The 5986-nt window shown below is 35.3% G+C and overlaps 1 pseudogene; it reads left to right on the forward strand.

Moving 5' to 3' along the window:
- The first annotated feature begins 2171 nt into the window (after positions 1–2171).
- LOC148196516 (uncharacterized) lies at positions 2172–5341 on the forward strand (annotated as a pseudogene).
- Positions 5342–5986: the final 645 nt, after the last annotated feature.

A 5986-nucleotide genomic window follows, 5' to 3' on the forward strand; every position in this document is an offset into this window, starting at 1 on the left:
TACTTTTCCTTTTTTTTTATTGGTTAAAATTTTTGCATTGAATGTTTTAGTCTTGCTGTCATTTTTTTTTTCGTACCTTGGACATTTAATTTTATTTCACATGCTTGTCACTTTCAATGTTACGTTTTCTAGTTTAGCAATCTCAATTTAAGTGAGTCACGCAAGTTTTCTTTGATTTAGTTGTAATGTTAGTTTTAGTGACCAACCACTTTTATTTTGTAATTGAGACCGTTTTTACATTTCCGTTTGCATTAGTGTCTTATTTAAGTTCAGTTGCATTCACAAAAATCTATCAAAACCCCCCACTATGTGTTTGATCTGAGACTGAACCACATTTGGTCCTTGAGAGACGACCTAGGAGTCACTTCCTAGTACTATACTGCATTCTTTTATGCACAACTTTTGTGGGAGGTGCGACCCTCTCATCACTCCCCTTAACAATATTATTCACATGATTTAGGATTTTCTCCCCCTTAAATGAATACAAGTGAAATAGATCAAAGATATGCAATGCTCCCCTTGTCATTATGCATTTTTCAATCTCAAAACACAGATGTACAATGCAGTAATCAGATTATATCAGAGCATGTTAAAGCATATTCCAACATTGTATCAAAGAAAATGCAAGACAGTAATAACAGAGCATAGATACAATTTCAATCATCAAACACAATTTATTCTCTTATCATCTCATAGCATAGATACAATGTATAAGCATTAAGATATAAGCAGAATAAACATTCACAGAATATAAAGCAAGGTTTAAAGATAATAGATATCTCAAAGTTTGGAATCTTTAACCCCTATTGGTATTCAATCGATTTGATCTAAGTCGTAATCGACTTCTTGCTTTCTGTAAGTTGATTTTCCATATCATCTTTGTCAGCAATTGATGTTCCTACAAAACCTTTCATGGTCTTTCTAGATCAAGCATTTTAGAATCAATATAGTGCATGAATTATTACAGACAATATATGAGAATGCAAATGTATGAATGTAACAGTAAGCAATACTTCATTTGCATACACTCATTGTGTAATCGATTTAAGTGCTATTTGTTTCACTCAATCACAGATATAATTTTTCATTCACAGATTGAGCTAACCATAAACTTTGATTTCATTGATATTTAGTCAAGAAGTACAATCAGATCAAGCCAAAACAAAAATGGCACATAAAGCCAACAATACAAAACAACCAAAACAAAACAGAAAAACACAAGGCTCTAACAATACTAAAAGAAAAAAGATCCGAAAGTATGGTACTTTTAGGCGGAAGAACAAAACGTCAAATTCCAACAGAACTTGACGTTCTATTAATGCTCTCGTGTTCAAAAGAAAAAACTAAAAAGAAATAAAAAGGTACAAACTTGTGGCTTCCAATACTACGTTCAAGCCCCTTCAAATTTGACGTAACCTTTGCAATTTTTTAAAAAAAATTAATAAAAAAGGCACACTATTTTAAAAGAAAACGTCGAATGGTTTGGGACTTCGACGTTGCTTTTAAACATAACGTCAAATTTTTGTTGTATACGACGTGAAAGTTTTTTATTGAATGTAAAAACAAAACACACTCTCACTGTTTGTTCGCGGTTCCATTTCTGCTTGAACTTTCTTCTTGGTGGACGACTGTGATAAAGAAAAAAGGTTATTTTTAAGTCATTTCTGTCTTTCTAATGTCATTTGGTTCTCATTCCTAAGGTTGACCGATTGTTTTTCATTTATCTTTAGGCTATTTTTCATACGGAGTCAGCGAACTTCGTCATCTTCTCTAGTGACACCATTTGAAGTATGTTTTTTTTTCTTAAAATACTCGTACGTATGATGTATGTGCTCGTGTTTGTGTTGTGTTTGTCGATTCTGGACGTATGATATCTATATGTATAACGATACTATGATAGTTTTTTTTCCTTCAACGTATGATATTTGTGTTCATTCGTTGTCAGCGAACTTCGTCATCTTCTCCGATGACACCATTTCAGGTTTGGTTTTTTTACCTTCAATATCTCTTACGTATGATATATGTGTTCGTGTTTGTCGATTTTGGACGTATGATATATGTATAACGATAGATATTTGTGTTCGTGTACGTATACTATGATACTTTATTTTTTTCCTTAAACGTATGATAGGTATTTATTTTGTTTCTCTACGTAAGTTAGTTTTTTTTTCCGTGGATTCTTTTCGTTCAGTGTAGTAGTATGGATCGAAGCTGGATTCATCAGCGTCGTATTAGTGAAGAGTATAAGCGAGGGGTTTTCGAGTTCATACAATATGTTAAAGAACACGCAAAACCAGTGAACGGGGCATATTTTTTCCCTTGTGTTCGTTGTCTCAATCAAGTATATGAAAAAATTGGACAACATCCATGATCATCTGTTCATCTATCGAATAATGAGAAGTTATACAGTTTGGACTTGGCATGGGGAAGTATTATATAAGCCAACAACTTTAAGAGGTTCGAATTACGTCGACAAATGGATGAGTGATCATTTAGACGAAATGGTACGTGAAGTTGGCGAAGAAAATTTTGGAAGAGCTCATTTATACGATAGTCTTAAGAACAATTCGGAGCAAGAGTTGTATGCAGGATGCATCTTTGAAATTGTTTTGTTTGAAAGCAAGAAACAGATGGACTGATAAAAGTTTCACGAAATTGTTGGAGTTGCTGAAGGAGATGCTACCAGAAAATAACATGTTACCTATCTGTAATTACGACACGAAGAAAATTATATGTCAAATGGGTTTGGAATACCAAAAGATACATGCATGTCCCAATGATTGTGTATTGTATAGAGATCAGTATGCTTCAATGTAGGTGTGTTCGACGTGTGGTTCGTCACGATTTAAGAAGAAACTTGATGGAAATAACGATGAACACAATGAAGTTGACCAGCTAAGCTCATGTGTTATTTACCTATAGTACCTAGGTTGAAACGATTGTTTTTTGTTAAAGAAGATGCGAAGAATCTTATGTGGCACGTTGATGGAAGAAAATGTGATAATCTTCTTCGACACCCAGTTGATTCCCCCCAATGGAAGAACATTGATGGCACATTTCCCGAATTTAGTGTAGAGACGAGAAACTTAGGACTTGCACTTGCTACCGATGGTATGAATCCTTATGCCAACTTAAGTAGCAAACATAGTTCATGGCTAGTTATTTTCATGATTTACAATCTATCTCCTATGATGTGCATGAAGAGAAAATACACGATGTTGTCTATGATGATATCGAGTCCTAGACAACCTGGAAATGACATTGATGTTTATCTAAAATCATTAATTGACGATTTAAAAATGTTGTGGGAAGAGGGCGTCGAGGTCTTTGATTCATATTCAGAAGAAAACTTTCGTTTGCGTGCAATGTTGTTTTGCACCATAAATGATTTCCCAGCATATGGGAACTTGAGTGGTTACAGTGTTAAAGGTCCTATTGCATGTCCGATTTGTGAAAAAAATACTAGCTATCTTCAACTGAAGCATGGGCAGAAAACTGTGTACACAAGACACCGAAGATTCCTTCCTCGAAATCACCCTTACCGTAGATTGAAAAAAGCCTTTAATGGAAGTCCTGAGGATGATGTAGTGTGCAGACCACGTAATGGTGAAGAATTATACGACCAGGTGAGGAACATTGATGTTGTCTTCGGAAAACATAAAAAGAAGACTATTGAGAAAAACATTTGGAAAAAGCGATCAATATTCTTCAATCTTCCATATTGGTGTAAACTTGATGTGCGACATTGCATAGACGTGATGCATGTTGAAAAAAATGTATGTGATAGTGTTGTTGGGACTTTACTAAACGTTAAAGGAAAGACAAAAGATGGAGTGAAAGCACGACAAGACTTGGTTGACATAGGAATTCGTTCTGAGTTACATCCGCAATCCATAGGAAGACGCACCTATCTTCCTCCAACTTGTCACACTCTTTCAAAAAACGAAAAACAAATTTTTTGTCAATGTTTACATAGTGTGAAGGTTCCACAAGGTTATTCGTCGAATATTAGTAGCCTTGTTTCTATGAAAGATTTGAAGTTGGTTGGTTTAAAGTCTCACGATTGTCATGTCTTAATGTAACAACTTTTACCAGTAGTTATTCAAGCCATATTACTTGCCTCTGTTAGAGGTATTCTCACACGTTTGAGTTTGTTTTTCAATGCCATTTGCAAGAAAGTTGTTGATCCTCGATAGTTAGATGATTTGCAAAATGAGGCCATCAGACTATTATGCCAATTGGAAATGTATTTCCCACCCCCATTTTTTGATATCATGGTTCATTTGATTGTCCATCTAGTGAGAGAGATTCGAATATGTGGGCCGGTTTTCTTGAGGTAGATGTACCCGGTTGAAAGATACATGAAACCTTAAAGGGATATGTTAAGAATCAATTGAGACTGGAAGCTTCGATTATAGAGCGCTACATTGTAGAGGAAACCATTGAATTTTGCTCAGGTTATATGCCAAGTTGTCACCCAATAGGACTTCCAAAGAAAAGACATGAAAACATACGTGAAGGAAAGGGAATTCGAGGAGTAAGGATTGAAAGTGTTAGTGGAAAAGAAGTTAATCAAGCACATGTGTACATTTTAAACAACACAGAGGATGTTATTCCATAGATTTCACAACACATTGATGATATTAAGTCAGCACATCCACGTATGAGTGAAAAGTGGACACTTAATGAACATAACAAGTCCTTTTTAGTTTGGTTTAAGAAAAAGATTTATGCGACTCTGAATGTTTCTGAAAATCTATTGAGACTAGCTCGTGGACCTAACACTGATGTGATCACTTTCAGCGGCTATTACATAAACAATTACTTATTTTATTCAAAGGAGGAAGACGATAGAAGTAGAGTTCAAAATAGTGGAGTTACCCTACAAGCTGAGGCTGTACACTTTTCTAGTTCCAAGGATAAGAATCCAATTACAGCATCAATCAATTATTTTGGAATAATACAAGAAATTTGGGAAATTGATTATGTCACTTTTAGAGTTCCAGTTTTCAAGTGTAAATGGGTTGACAGTAATTCTGGCGTGGTGACAGAAGACCTCGGATTCACTTTGGTGGATTTTAACAAAATGAGTTACACGGATGAACCATTTATTATGGCTAGTCAAGCAAGACAAATATTCTATGTCACTGACCCAGTGAATCATAAATGGTCAGTGGTATTGGAAGGCAGAGCCATGCACACAATTGATGATGAAGACTCTCTAGATATACTTGAGACAACCTCCTTCCCATCAAGAACCATTGGAAATAAGGTCGATGATGTACCCGATGAAATACATGAAACTCGATGTGATCACAACGAAGGCATATGGGATAAATAGGTGTCTTAGCATTGTTTTAATTACTTGTACAATTTATTTATTTTTTTGTTCTAACTATAATGTACTAACACTTTGTAAACAGGTATGACAAGCTCTGGATCAGATCCGACGGAAGGAGGGGGTAGATTTGTGACTCAGATTCCTGATGTCACATCACGTCGGGTTAATGAGAAACCAGTGACGGTGGAGTTTAATCCCTGAACATTTGTGTCTATTGGGGCACATGCAAAATCGTTCAAAAGTTACTTGGGCGTGATGGCAAAAGCACATGTCCCTATTGTCGCTACCTGTTGGGATGATGTCCCACAAGTTGACAAAAATCTACTATGGCAGGATATTTTGGTATGTTTAAGATGTTTTACTTCCATCATTGACTTATTTTTGTTGATCATGCTTTAACATTAATTTTGTTTTCAACAGGAAAATTGATATATCCCTAATGATGAGAGGATAAGGAAGAAGATTTTATCCTACATTGTAGTCCGGTGGAGGGACTTCAAGACGAGAATGACACGTCAATACGTCTTTGGCTCTAAACAGAACGAAACTTCATGTACAAAATATAAAATAACTGAGGAGGAGTGGGTGCAGTTTATAGAATCTAGACTTACTTCTGAGTGGCAAGTATGTTTTTTAATATTTTGC

This window comes from Vigna umbellata, chromosome 7 (assembly GCF_029865625.1).
Source record: "Vigna umbellata cultivar VRB3 chromosome 7, Vumbellata_1.0, whole genome shotgun sequence".
NCBI lineage: Eukaryota > Viridiplantae > Streptophyta > Magnoliopsida > Fabales > Fabaceae > Vigna > Vigna umbellata.